The following is a 16,136-nucleotide window of genomic DNA, read 5'->3' on the forward strand; positions in this document are numbered from 1 at the left end:
GCAACATAATCTAGTGCTATATTTCAATTTGATAAATGTTTCAGTGATTATTTTTACTTGTTCTATGTTTTTGTTTTGGCACTTGCAGTCTTGACTTCAAATATTTACAGGTGGCCAAACTTAATTTCTTCTGTGTAGTATACTGAGAGAATTTTTCATTAGCATTCAATTTGTTTGGTGTTGAAACATTAAATAATTTAAAAATAGCTTTTGATTATTTTTAAATAGTTTTTTTCCATATGAATTTTTGAAAACACAATCATTTCAGCTCTATTTCTTTCAAGGAATTTGTTCAGACTAAGAAATCTAACTAAAGTAACTTAAAATTCTTATCCTTTCTTTTTGAAGTGTTATAAGTTTCAAAATGCCTTAAGATCAAAACAAATCCTTCTTCTACCAAAATTATTAGATTCACAAAAAAAAAAAAAAAGTGAAAAAGTGGAATCAAGTACAACTGCAGTGGTGAAACTGAAATTGGATATTATACATATTTTTTCTGTCCTAAACTGCACATCAAGTATGTCAAGTTGAGCTACAAATAACGGCAAGCAATCTTCCTATGAAATTCTGGCGTTCAAGTTTATTTTTTGATGACCAGGCCCTCTGAGAGCATGATCACACCTCTCTAAAACAATTTTGGTAAACATTAGTGAAAATCCTGAAGGAAGAAACTTTTTTTTCTTTTTTTTTCTTTTTTTTTTTTTTTTTGCTGCTTGTATGACAGAGCTGAGTGTTCTATTCATAGACACAATTGCGGGTAAATTGAAAGCATGCTGATTTTCTTGCTTATTCCTCATTAAATATGATGCATCTTTACATCTTTACATTAAATATGAGGCATCTTTACATACAAACACCACCACCACTCCCCAAAACACAACACTACAAGATTATTCACATTAGGTATTATTTTGCAGCTTTTAATGACGGTGAGGAAAATGGTTAAAGGGGATGACGATATGGTCGATCTGACACTGATGGGTGTCGAGTACTGACATCTGGTGGTAAAGCTATGTAAAACAGAAAAATGTGGCTGATAAGTCCATTTGAGATGGTCTGATTTTAAATAACAGCTTTCATAAGACCAATCTGGTTCTTTTCTACTTCTGTATATTTAGAAATTATTCTGTAGCATAGCTTAAAAGCATTCAAACACTCTGTATATATGTATGTGTATATATATATATATATATATATATATATACACATATATGTATAAATAGATTCAGCCCTTAAATATCAGTCACAATTGGGAGTGAATTAACAGAGAGTGAATAACTAAAGGATTTCAGTGGGGAACCTGACTTTTTGGCATTGCTCATTATTCTAAAGGGATTTTTTTTATCTTTAGCAGGGTTTTCCACCTACTTTAGAAATGGCACTTATACAAAATTATCATTGCAAGATAGTAGTGTGAATCACTACACCACCACCCCCCACCACTTCAAATGACACTTGCTTTTGTAGTAAAGCAATTTTTGTTGCATATTTTTGGTAAAATTTATAAATATGCTATTTATGATGCTGACTTACCCTACCTGGTGGGAAAACAGGTAGGAAAACAGGTAGGAAAACATGGGAAAACATGCTAGCCTTTTAGAAATACTTGTCACTTTCTCGAGTAAATATTTTTAATATAGCTATTGCTTTTAATTAATGATTAATTAATCTTTAGTTTTTCATTAAACTACTGAGTGATAAAACTAGTGACTGCTTCCAATTATATCTAAGCCTTGTTTGGCATCAAAATGACAAGCACAGTTCTAAGTTCCTGTACAACAGAGCTGTGCTTGGTTCAAAAGCTGTGGGATCCTGAGGCCACTCAGCCTGGTGACGACTGTGGTCAGTGGCATTATCTCTGCAGATGTGGAAGTTGCAATTTATGCTGCCTTTTGTCTAGCTAGCCAAGCAGCTGTCCAAAAACAAGCTGTGTTATTGCTAGAGCTTAAAACGTAGAGGGGGATAGACCAGATGATATTTATGATAATTTTAGGGGCCTTAGGATATCGGTCCTGATCTTCACCTACCACGCCAGAAGGAGTGTCAAACGCGACATCGCGCACCAGCTGGTGAGATGGGTATCAAGCGTATCAAACACCCTGAAAAATGCAAAATGCCACCAAGTTACTACAATTAGGTGAGTCTTATGTGTCTAAATATCCAGTGTTTTGGCTGGGGCTTCTCAGCATGGGGTAGACATTAGAGCCAGTGTCGTGCTGCTGTCTCTGGCTCAACACTCCAGCCTTGCTCCTTGGCAAGAAGAGAACACAGTCAAATCCACCTTTGGATCTTCCAGATCCCACCTGGAGGAACAGGCACACACATGTCACAAGTGTAGCTCTTCTCTTGATACAGCATTTCCTCTTAATATATAATTAAAATATATATCTGATTTAATAAGGAAAATGGGTAGGATTAGGGCAGAGTAGAACCAAAGTGCCACTTCACTTTCTGGTGCCTTCCTAAAGGTGACAAAATGGAAAATATTTTTTGAAAAATACCAATTAAATTCAGCTGTGGTATGGTTTTGTTTTGTGCTGCTTTTTTTTGTTTTTTGTTTTTCCAAGTGTAGGGAATCCTTTCAGGAATGAAGTCATTATCAAAACAAGATTCTAGTAAGAGGAATATAAAATAATTGAATGCCTTACTAAATATGGAACTTTCTCAGTTCTTTCTTAATTCAGTTTAACAACATATAGTCCCTTCCCTGGAAGAAAATTCCAAGCCAAATAATGTTCTACAATAAGGCTGAAATAGAGAGTGAAAAGAAAGATGAAAGATCTTCCTCTGTAAGTACATAACTTTACAGTGACTCAGTCACTGAGACTGAGCAAGAAGATCCCATGACACCAGAGAAGAGAAGGAAATAAAGGTATTTCCTTCTGAATTTATTTGTGACATCAGAACTATAGCAAGTAGCACAAGGATTCCAAATATCTGATGGGACTTCTCTGGCATGTTTTTGTAAAACTGTGTAGAGTATTGCAAATGTATATAGCATACATGGAACAAAATAAAATGAACATTCCCAAAACCAATTTCTGTTCAAAAAATGTTGATTTCCTGATGTATTTTATACTGCTGTTTGCCCTGTCTTCTGTAGTTTGCTTTTCTACTCCACAATTTTGGAAATGGAAAATATCTTATTGTATTATGACTGAGTCTTCATGCCTCCAAAAAACTCTTAATGTATCTCTGAACACCACTAAGGGATTTCTAGCTCATGTGATTTGGCTGGCACCACTTGCTTGGAACTATATTTGTGGTTTTTTATTAGCAGGATAACAATAGTAATTAAAAAGGATAAACCTAGAAAAAACAATGAAATTAAGTATAGTGCAAATATTTGCTTTTATGTTCAGAATGTAGTACACTTTCAAATTTCTAGTATGATATATCCTTTTAGGAAAATTAATTTTCCTACACGATTGTCCAACCAGGAGGAAACTAATGGTCTCCCAGGAAGGAGAAGCTTCTCTAGTTTTCAGCCAGAACTAATGCACATGAAGCCTCCCAGGTCCATCTTTGGAGTTTCTCTGATATGATGTGAAAGACAAGACAATAGGAATACTTTTCTTCTAATACCTGCTCATTTTTAATGTAATCATCCCAATTGTCCTTATCAGCATGTTTTGTCCTTTGGTTTTGGGGGACAGGAATTGTCTGCTGTGTTACCTGTCTGTGGAGAACTTCATTAAAGGTGAGAATTTCATTAAGAAATGGTGGTGGCTGTGCTCTGACTCCTGATAAATGAGGCTGTGCATACCACCCTTCATGTTGGCTACAGCTATCTCTCAGTTTCCTTCTGCCCGTTCCATCTTCATTTCCATGAAGTTTTCCAGCTCTCAGAAATGCATGTTTCATCCTATGTTTGTCTAGCAACAACCAGAAAAATGAATGCCAAGCAACACAAATACTGCATACACAGCAAATGAAAGTTATGAAAGATTGCCAAGTGTCTTGCAAGTGTTTCTGGCCTATTCTATTCAGATTACCTTGACGATACTAAAATAGGAAGAGGGAAGTGGAACAAAAAAATAGCAAAATTCAGAAATATTGCTGTTTCAGTGTGTGTAAATAGAATAGTTAAAATTCCAAAAATTAAAAAAAAGCCCTAAAAAAATTACCTTAAGCATTATCTGAACATGTTCTTTTATATCTTTATTGCATTCTGTTTCAGAATTTCTGAAATTGAAGTATTTTATTCAGTCATCAAATTATTTTGCCTTTCCTCACTTGAATGGAACTTGAAGTCACCAGTATCTCCTCGCAGGATTGGTGCAGCGCAGATTTGGCTGTCAGAGCTTGTTGTTCCATAACGTGGATGTTCACGCAGCTCTCAGAGCATTCAGGGGCTTCATTAAGGAGATTAGGAAGGCTCACGTTGTGTCTTGTCCCTTCTTAGAGAAACTTAAGTTTAATATCTTAGAATTTTTTAAATAATTTGAAATTAAACTGGCCAGGTAGCTTTGGGATGAGTAAAACTACACCAAACCAAGCTATTTTATTTCATGTTCAATCAAAAATATTTTGGGAACACTTTCCCAAATAGCAGTTTGGATTGGAGGAAACTATTTTAATGAGAGGAGTCCATCCTGTAGAAAATAACTTGTCCCATACTGTGTTCATGCTTTGCAAGCCCTCGTTTTTTTTCCCCAAAGTCTGTATCCATATCCCTTGCTGCCACCTGCTGTTGTCACACAGAGTGGCTGGAATAGTTACCCATATGATTTTGTAAGTTTTGTAATATTGTACTTTGTAAACAAGGAGAAAATATTTAGCATCTATTGCAGTGTTTAAGCAAGTACGGGGGAGATTTTTGTGAGATTGAAAAAAAATACCAAACCCAAGTGACCAAACCTTCAGACTAATTTACCAGTCATATAAAAATAGCAGTATTACACAATTTGTGTTGTCCTTTTACTTGTGCAAATACTCAAATGAGTAAAAAAACGAGTGTGGGATTAGATGTTATGCCAGAATGTCAGCTGGAAGTCTATTTAGGTCTGTGCTCTACATAGCTGCCACTCCCAAAATCTCTTGCTTACATACCCACGTAAAAACCTCTATATAGCTGTGCTACTAAAAAAAAAAAAAAAAAAAAAAAAAAGAGAAAAAGGCAGCTGTCAGAAGCTTGCTTTAGCCACAGTGAGGATGGCATACATCCTCAGCAAAGAGATGAAAGCAGGGATTTCTCCCTCTCTCAGGATATCAAAAGGCTGCGAATGTCTTATAGGGTGAATGAAAAATTTGTAGCTGAGGAATAAAAAGCAAGATGTTACTGTTTTAATCTGTAAAACAGAAAAGAGTTAAATAGGAACACCTCCTGATGATTACATGCAGTCAGAGTTTCTTTAAGAATTTCTGCAGATTTAGGCACACAAATTATGCTTTTAGAAGTTTATTACAAAAAAAAAGATAAAATAAAACCTAGGTTCTCACTGTTATATAAGGATAAAGAATAATTAAAGATCAATGATATTTTGATGCATCAGAGAAGCATTATAAGCCTAAGCCCCAAGGTTTTTCTGTCCTCTGCCATCAGCCCTACACCCTACACTGATGCTCTGTCAAGCACATAGCAGTGCACCAAAGAAGCACTTGCTTTCTATGCCTGAAAATGTAACTACAGTGTCACATAGGAAGCCAGTTGATGTGTTTTGCCCTTAAGATTGCATTCTATAAGGTGAAAGGTGAACTTAAGCACCAAAAGTCTGGTTGTTCATTTTGCTTAATTGCTAATTCAGTTTGTCAAATGATATATTTTCAGAAAATGCCAACGCTTGTTTTTGTGGGATATTGTGTACTAGGCAAAATGGATGAGACTGTGCCAGGTTTTGTCTGTAAAAAGAAAAAAAAATAAAAATCTTATGAAGTCCCTGACCAGTCCTTCAGGACTTTTGCTAGTTATTTCTTCAGTTTTATATAAAATCTGTAACACTCATCCTCAATTTACCATGTAAAAATATTCTGATGGATTGCAATATTAATAATTGCCTTCCTTGTATGTCTTTCACTCTGAAGTTTAAATAACTAAAAAAAATCCCAGTTATGCTAGATCTGTAAAGATACCATATCCAGGCTGGAGGAGAGGCCAGAGCCCAGAGCTGGGCAGGGCAGATGTGGCCAGTCTGTATTACTTGAGCTCATATTGAGATAATGGTCCCTTGCCTTGCTCTGTTTGTTTGTGTGCTTACATAATCTTCCTTTTGTTAGCATTTATGGTGTCAGTAGCTTGTATTCTGTGTTTTTGAAAGGTTTGACATTCTTCCATTAAGATACAGCTTGGAGCACAATGTTTAAAACCTACTGGAAGGTTTTATACAAGAGGTAAAACATGGTCTCTCACTAAAGTTAGAAAAAAACCCAACTTTTAAAGGTTTTGTTTATTTTTATTTGCCTGTAAGATGAAATAAAAAATGCGTGTAAAGAATAGCAGAAATAAACATATTGGTTACAAAAATATTAAGACGACTATTTCAGTTTGTGTTGGTTTTGTTGAGTTTTGTTTTTTGCATGACTAATAAAATTGCCCAGCTTTTGTGGACTTGTAAATAAGCAAGACCCTATTTACTATAGATATTGGATTTAAAACCTCACTAAAGGAAGATTGGGAAAAATATAATCTTAAATATGGCATTTTTTAGCTATAAATTAATGTGAAACTTCCTTCTCTCATTTTTATGCTGAATGTTTCTCTTCTGCAACACATAAAAAAAAAAAAAAAGGTTTTTTTTTTGAGGGAAAATGAGGGAAATGAGGGAATGAGTGAGGGGAAAAACTTCAAGAAAAAGAATTCCAGAAAAATAGTTATTTTTTTCTGAATATATTGAACACAGGCAGAGTGGACAGAGCTCCTGCAGAACTGTGATTCTGCTGTTGTACTAACTGAGTGCTTCAATGTGATAACAGGACTGTCTTGTGTAAAATCTTAGCTGAGAAACTGTGTGAGGGAACTTTGTGCAGTTCAAGGAGTTGATTCTGTCAAAAAATGCATGAAAATATTCCAAAGAAGACCAGGTAAATGCAAAAGAGGTCAGAAGGCACTGGTATATTCAGCCAAGGAAACCAAGGCTGAGGTATTTTGGTTCTTGCCTTTAATAGAAAACATGAATGATGGTGAACAACTCTAGTGAAGAGCAAATAATTATTCAGTCAATTAGTTAAAACTAGTAAAAGGACAAATAAGCAAAAACTAAACAGCTTGAGTTTAGACTGGAAATTAAAAAAACAAAAAGAAAGAAAATAAAAGATTACTGGCCTTTTAATATAAATCTTTTCTGTAACAACCTTTTAATGGGAAAATAGAAAGGGAGAAGAAATAATATCTTTTTAAACAGAACTTAACAGTGATTTTGAAATTATTCTGTGCTTTTTTTTTTTTTATAATATTAGCAGCGAACCAAATGCAGTGATGCCAGGGATCAGTTTACTTCTTCATTTCTACATTTCTTCAGCCTATTAAATGCAAGAAGATAATATATTTTCTCTTACAGAAGAGAACAGGGAGAATAGGACTCTATAGTGGAGTTGTTGACTCACCTAAAGGAAGTTTTACACTGTGAATCTCAGCTCCAGATCAAGGTAAGAATTAAGATTTTAATTTTTAAATTTATATTATTTGTCCATGTTCCCAGTTTCTTTTTTTTTTTTTTTGTATAAATGAATTATGCAGTGCTTCAGTAAACTGTCTATAGAATAGATGGGATTAGTGCTCAGAAATATAGCTGTGTCCTACAACATCAATCCATCTTAGTTCACCTCTTATTATCTATGTTTCAGATTTATGTTTGGAATCACCAATCTTTGGACCAAAACCTGAATGTGAATTTTTCACCTGCTGCAATCTCCTCTCTCCCTCACATTTTCTCTCCTGGTGTTTCTGAGAAACAGATTCAGCTCAGGCTTACCTAAATGAAAACCTAATTTTGTAACTATAAACCTCCATGATAAGGTGGAGTTTTATAGCTACAAAAGAGCAAGAGGATCTCAAGAGGATCTCTATGGATACACTGCATACTTCAGCTACATAACTAGAATTATTCAGATCACACCCACTAATTTTGTTTTCAACTAAGGCATAACATATGCAGAAAATTTCCACAAGATGGGGATAAAGGGATGTTTCATATTAAGGAGTTTGCTTTTGCAAGACTCAGTTTATAGTTTGCACATCTATATGAAGTCTATAAAAGAGAAATTTCATCTTACAAATCAGGGATTCAAACAAAATATTCATGAAAGCGCAATAACATTCCACTGAGTGCTGTAGGATAAAATGTAGGCTTGTTTAAATAACTTGAACAGTATAATCATAAGGATTATTTAGCAGCGGTCCTAAGAGGATTCAATTCAGTATTTTTCACTTTGTTTGATTTAAAATTATCAAACTTATGCTTCATTTGCCTAATGTTGTGTTATCCTGTATTGAAGTGTCAACATTCTAGCTTTATAATTATGGAAAAATATGGAGGTTTATAAAAACCTCATCTTGTAATGCTAAATCCAAATAAGAATGGTTGTTGCAGCACAGTATAAGAAAAATTAAATGCAAAAAATTATAATACATGTAAATCTGATCTGGAGAAATTATGAAGTATAATTAGAACAAGAGATTTTACATCTTCAGGTTATTAGCAAGTTTTTTACTAGAAGGTTTTGCCTAGTTTGACTAGTCTTCAATTCAGCAGAGACAAAAATTATTTCAGAACTCACCCATTTGTTTGTCTGAAAGATTTTTAAAGCTTTTGTTGTTAAGGAGGATGTCAAGCAATGGCCTAAGAGCTACAGGAAACAAAAATTTCATGGTTTAGAATAAGAGTACTAATCACCCATGCTAATTTAACTGTGTTGTGTTACACACAATTAGAAATTGAAGAAATATTTCATATAATGGTTTAAATCAAGAGGAACGGGCCAAAATCAAATCAAGAAGAGACCTGCTTGCATTTACCTGTTTTCAAATTGAACACACAAGTTTCCGGTTTAGATCAATTATATAGAACTGTGACAGGTTATTTCACAGTCCAATACTTTCTGAACAGATCTCTTAGATATTCTACACAGGAAGAGTTTAATGTTTTAATACCAAACATGCATTTTTGAAGATATTTGACTCTACACAGGATTTAGATTTAGGAGCATGCCTGGGTAAATTATTGAAATCACAGCTTGAGCACAACAATTACAACATACAGTTGGACCACACTGCAGTTGTGATCCCCATGACTCATGTCAGTATGTCCACTCTCACAATGATTACTGGGAGGAATACACAAGCTGAAGTTTCCTCAAGCCCTCTACTTCCTTCAAAAGATCACTTTGTAGGTGAGCAGATGTTGAGCTAGGTGCTCTGTGTTGAGCTGAGCCACTAAACACTTCCCCCTGGAGGTCTTGATAGGTCAGGAGGAACATTCACACCTCCTTTGGTTGGCCAAACGGGCTCATCAGTAACACTCCAGTTGACATCTGTTAAGACCTGACAATTGAGAGATGCCTCAGGCTGAATTAAGGTGGAAAAAGGACCACATGATGAAGTCCATAGTATGGATTTTATTTAACAAAAAATTGTGATTTAGAGAGACAGAAAGAAATAGAAAAGAGAAGAGATGGGGAGAAGAGCAGGGCAGGAGACAGAGACAGATCTAGGAGAAGATAGTCACTACCTGTGGATCCAGAGTCTTCTTCACCTCAGGTTTCTCAGCAACAGTCACTATACATTTTAGGAAAAAAAGAAATTAATGCTCATTGGCTATACAATTCTTTTATTCAGTTGGATGACTCCCTTGCTTCTAATGCTGATCAGACACAAGCTCAGTCTTTCTCTTCTTTTGAGCCAGTGGGTCTCTTGGGTTGGTGGGTTGTGATCTCCCCCTGCTGGAATTACCTTTTACCCAGTTGGAGCTGATTTCAACACAGTTGCTGAATTGGATTTCCTGGTGACCCATAAATTCCATTTTCTTTGTGGCCCATAAATTATTCATTCTTTGTGTTGATTAGTGGTGATATATTCTTCTCCCCCAGCTTTGTTACCCTCTCCTTAGGTCTGAGGTAACACCCAGTACCATCTTTATCTTATCTCAAGTTCCTGCTGGGTGAGTTAATTTACAGTCCAAATTCCAGGTATTCACAGAGGAATATGCAGAAGGGATATTTAGGGGGCATTCAGGAAATATTTGTTTTCCTTGGTGTCACAGATGCCCTCTGTCCCATAAACTGGAGTGGCCTTAGTTGGTGTTATGCATATGAGGAGTCATTACTAATTTGCCACAGTGGGAATTTTTGTATGGATGCATTATCCAGAATGTTCTAGCCAGATCTCTCCTCTTCCAGGCTGGAGTTATTGCCATCCTCTCTCTCCCTTCTGTGCTTATCTCGTGGCAAAGTCTTCCTGTGGCTTTAACAGTGTCTGAGACAGACAACTGTGCTCTTTATGTCCTTACAACCCCAGAGCTCCTATTCTGCATCAGGATGATAGACCAGGCAGGAAGTGTAAGGTCTGGTGCATGTGCTATTGACCCATTATGTGACAAGAACTTACAGGCTGTGAATCCTAAACCAGTGATTCTTGCTCTAGTCTTCCTGCATTTTTTAATTACACACTGTCTCTTATCATAACATTTCTATTGGTTTTATTATTTTATCTGGTTGCTAGGGTCATACTCCAGTCATGAACCAGCACCATATGTTTAAGTCAGGCTGTATAGATTGATATGTTGCATTTGTTTTTCTATTCCTTTCCCTACAACACTGCATACTTTTCATGATTTTTAAGCCCATAAACATATTTTTCAATAGTCTTTTTTGAAGTTGCTCATAAATTACATGCTCAAGCTTGGATCCATAATGTGGTTTTAGCAAATGACATTCATATTTTTCAGGCCTGTGTATCATTGCTCTGTCTTATACATTTGATTTTAAAAGTGTTGCTCTTTGCCTCCTGAATCATGGTTTGTACCAGTTAATTCTATTACTAAACAGATACATCACTACACAACTCCTGTAACTCTTCTCATGATGGAAGTTCTTTGCAGATGGCAGAATACTTTTTTGTCACTAAGACAAACACATTAATTGAAGCTATTTAATTGCATACCTTCCTTAATAACACTTTTATTAGCTGCTAGCAACTCCATTCATACTCTTGGGTCATTAACTTTGATGCAGCAGGCAAGTGCAATTTTGTTGTAATCAAGAAAGTAATGAAAGGATACTTTGTGCACCACAGGACAGTTTACAATAGCAATAAAGCCTAATGAATTCTGTTATTCACTCACTCCTATTAAAGGCTGAGTTTAGGTTCTGATGTCAAATATCTGTGGAGTGCAGCAGATAAGAGAGGGACCATTCTGTCCTAATATGAAAATTATAGTTTGCCCTTGAGAAATTAAAGTGAAGCAATAGAAAATAAGTGGATTCCCATGGGAATTTCTGTGAGAACAATATATCGTGTCTCAAATGGAACCTATTCTTTGACATGATTGTAAGTCAGCAAGATAAACCTCAGCTAGATTTTACCTTGCCTGTTTTTACAGCGCAAGATCCCACTGCTGGGGAAGAGGAGTCCAAGAAATAATTGTTGGATTTATCCAAGATGGGCTGACAGCTTTTCTCTGTGTTTCCCTGCTTTCCCCGTGTATGCATTAACCACTGGCATTTGACTTGGCACAACAAGTTCTCTTACCACAAGAAAGGGAAAGCTATGGAACCCTACCTTTCCCATCCAATTTGCACCAATCTATGCCTTAATAGCAGTTCTTTTGGAAGTTTTTGTCCTGGATAAGATTCCAGAAAATGGTTAGAGTAATAAAGCATGGTGGAACCTGATTAGAACCTGAATTACAATAAATAGAAACATGAGTGCTTTTCAAGGACTTGTCAATTTTTAGGTTGGAGAGAGCCTTTGAATCCTAGAATACAGGGTAGACTCCTGTGAAGGCTGCAGGAATTTTAGAAATCTCCTAGAAATATGTGTGGTTTGTAAAAAAGATTTTCAGGGATTGGGGAAGAAACTGAGTGTGCTTGGAGCTGTGTTCTGTAATCTCAAGATTATGTATTTTTTATTTAACTGAAATTAAAAAAAAAAAAAATTTAAAATTCGCCTACAACAGACACATGCCAGAAATGGGCTGTACCTCCTCAGGTATGTGCTGTAGCAGGGGAGAGCATCACGCCTAGGCATCTGATACTCATATTCTTAGCTACACTCTTGACTACATTCAAAACATAGCACAAAGGAAATGCATAACTCTGCTGAGATGTACAAATGGCCTGGTGATGAGGAAAATCCCATGTTTCCCCTTCTTCCCACTTTTTGGATGAGTTGTACCCAAGTGCAGTTTACCTTGGTGTTTGCACACACGGTGCTAGTCCTCCTCTTTCACAGTGACAATAACCCAATTTCATACTATTTCCTTCCCCCTCAATGCTGTTTCTCATGACTGCAGGGGTAACTCAAATCATGCCTTCATCTAAATCTTGCTTCCAGCCTTCACCACCCCACCAGCACAGTACTCCCTGGATCCTATTCTGGTTTCCTGAGGGAGAATGCAAGCCCAGGACTGCCTGCACTCTTTTACCAGACCTTGAGAGCAGCTTGGATGAGAAAATCAATAGCTTCTAATGAGTTGATTGATGTTAACTGACAGTCAGCTGACAGTGGCAATCTATTGTCCAGCAAAACAAAACAATATCTGAACGATTACAAGACCTCCCTGTGCTTGTGCCTGTTCATGGATGACAAGAGGGTGGCTGCATGGGGTAGTTTGAAATCCCTGCATAAGGCTGCTCAGCAAAAGGTGGCCTTTTTCTGCCTAATCAGGCAATTCCAAATAAACTCCTTTTCGTATGTTGGAGCATATTGGATCAGTGTCCTCAGGGAATGAAGGTGCAACCCTGGTCATTTCCTGAATTTCAAAGTGCCTGAGGCAACTGGATTCACACCTCTGCCAGAAGAGTGGCACCTTCTGGCACACGGCTTAGTGATGATTGCCAGCAGATGTCTAAGGCATCTCCAAATGCAGAGTTAGACAAATTTTTCTCTATTTTCATTCTAGTTGGGATGTGAGTTTAAGCAAATGAACAAAAAATACTGCAGCTATAATTTGGTAAAAAATAGATATGACTTTTTATTTATTAACTTTGGAGCTAATAAATATTTTGCAGAAATATGAAGAATGGAGAAATTTAGGTTAATTAACCCAGGGGCAGCGAGATTTTTTTTTTTACTCTGGGAAAATAATGTCAAAGGTCATCTAGAAAAGCTGAAAAATTTCCATCCTCAGACTGAAAAAGGAGCAACCTCCTTCAACTTGACTTTATTTGAACTGGAACTTGAAATTACAAGACCTCCAGAGATCTCTTCCTAGAACAGACATTGGATTCTCTTTCTAGGATTTGTTTCTATCTGATAACATTGCTGCATTCAGCTCAAGTTAGCAGCTAATACAAATGGGATTATTCATAACAAATACATGCAGGGGTTTTTGGGGTTTTTTTGCCAAAAGTTTTCAAGCCTGTACTTTTCACTTTAAAGCTCAGCAGTAGGCAATGCGATACTGTTGACAGCAGCAAGTAATTCTTAACACTGGTAATTTCTAGTCCATCAGCTGCATACCAGCAATGCTTGAAAAACTTCACTTCCCTATCAAAAATGGATGTTCAATTCCATGTTAGAGCTAGAGCCTGGGTCTCACAACAGATTTTTCAAGAAGTTTACCTAGAGTTCACCATTCTTTCCACTCTTTCCCACTCTCATGTAGTAGGTATATTTAGCCACCCTCACTGACTATAGTTGAGGGAGCAGTGTTCTCATGCCTCCTTTTTACTGTTCACTGCTGTTCTGCAGCCTTCCAGCAGCCTCCTTTTGCCAAAATCCTTTTGCTGCCACATCCTTTACCTCATGCTTCTGTTAATTCTTAATGCAAGTGATGATTCTATTTTCAGTCTGATGTTGATTCCCTTGAGTGAAAGTGTTCATCCATTGCCAAATCTGAGCTCCCCAGCCCATGTCCATCTTGCCAGCTCCTCTCCTTCCCTGAACTTCGCATTGTACTGCTGGAAAGCATATAATGCTTTTCTTTTCCCCTCAGCCAAATGATGGCTTCCCCATGAGCCCAAATTCTGTTTTGCATAGCCCTTACTTCAACCAAAACCCTGTATGAAACTATCTGTGTGCAGTGAAGAGCAATAAGTAAGCATTTAATCAGATGTGCCACACACACTGTTCAGGGAAATAAAGAACTTCTGTGCTAATTATAGGTTTAATAAAGGATGGGCAGTGATAATCTTCCCAAATTCCTTGACAGTCCTCCTAGAACATACATGCTCATACATATATATATGTATGTGTATGCATGTGCGCATATGTATATGTGTGTATTTATAATACACTACAACCTTGTTCAAAGGGAAAGGGCTCTGCATTACCTTTATGAAATTGTCTTTTAAATGTAAGAGAAAAAAGTTAAAATAACTTTGAAATCTACTAATACTCCAAATTATGCTGCTTATGATTTGGCAGTGAAACATGAAAACATTTATATTATTCTAATTTTTGTGAAGGGACATCAATCTGCAAAATGTGAAATTCGAAAGTTGCTGTTCTATCCAAAAGCAGACAACTGCCTTGCAAATGTTTAAATATGATTTGAAGACACATTAAAATGAACATTTTCAATGTATCCTCAACTTTTATCAGGAATCTTCAGTTAAGAGGCTATGAGCTAGCAAAGGACAGGAAAAGACATGGCCACTGTCCTTTTCCTAAATTATTAGAAAATAAATATCTGAAGAAAGAAAGCCAAGACTGTCACTGAGAGAGTCCACTTGAAATTAATAAACCACTGAAGAAGTATTCAGGGAAGCAAAATTGTTTGTCAGAGAAATCTGTAGACAAATAGCATTACAATCATGTTTGCATAAAATTTGTTACATAGCTTTAGGTAAACATGGATATCCCAAGAAGTTTATTGCAATTTATACTTGCAGAAAGAGAAGCAAATGAGAATGGATGTCTGTTCAAAATATTTGAGGACTGATCCTGAAAAAAAGGTGCAGCTGCCTAACTAATGTAGTAGCCATTCAGCTACGGAAAAAACACAACAAAAAAACAACTAAAACAGAACTCTCTGAAGTTTGTGCAAAAGGACTTATTTTGGACCTGACCTAGTCAATCACTCCTTCAGGTTTGGTTTCCTTTTTCCTAATGTTGCAGAATTAAGCTCATCTATCACATTTTGATAGCCTGAAGGCTTTCAGTTGTCAGTTACGCAGTGTAGCGTAGCCACTCCCACAAACTTTTTATATCAAAAGTTAATTAGTTAATTTTTCACGGACAGAAAAATGGAGCAACTGGAATGATTAGCAAGCAGTTAGAAAGACCAGGCACTGCTGTCACAAGCAGATGTCTTACGCAGGATCTTGACTGAGGATAGCTTTCCTGTTCATGTGTAAAAGATTCTTGAAAGTCAGTAGACATATTTATTTTATTAATCATTGAGTCATCAACTCAGAGTAGCCACAAGATGTCATTGTGGGCCTACTAAGATAAGCACTGTTGGAGTTGAAAAAACCTGTGTTATTGGTTACTGATATTCCTTCTTGGACATAGAAATGCTACCCAGACTGTGACAAATGGTTTTAGCATTATAACAAGGAGTATCTCTGCTTTAACTATATGGAGTTGCTTTATGCTTTTTGGACAAATATTTTGTAACAGCTAACAATCCCTAGGGTCTCACTATTCTTGTATAATACGATTATAATCTGGTAATTAGAAAAAAGAAATAGAAAGCATGCTGATCAAAGCTGCAGCCATAAGGCACTTAATAAAAACTTACAGTTAGAATTAAAAATACCTGGACATTTTTACTGTGTTATGTGGAACAGAACAGAAATTAGCCGTTGGATGTTTTTAGTAAATTTTCCCTGGACACATTTAAGAGTCTAGAGAAATAATCCATTCTTATTTATGGTTTGTTTTTTTTTTTTTTTTCTGCATCCACACCGAAATTCATCAACAGAAAGTTTATACCTCAGTGGGAGCTCAGCAGGAGACAAATTCTGTTTATATTTTGGGCTAGATGGTAAGGATCTGTAAACCTATGTATACACAAGATGTAACAGGATCAAAATGA

This window comes from Motacilla alba, chromosome 4 (assembly GCF_015832195.1).
Source record: "Motacilla alba alba isolate MOTALB_02 chromosome 4, Motacilla_alba_V1.0_pri, whole genome shotgun sequence".
Taxonomy (NCBI): domain Eukaryota; kingdom Metazoa; phylum Chordata; class Aves; order Passeriformes; family Motacillidae; genus Motacilla; species Motacilla alba.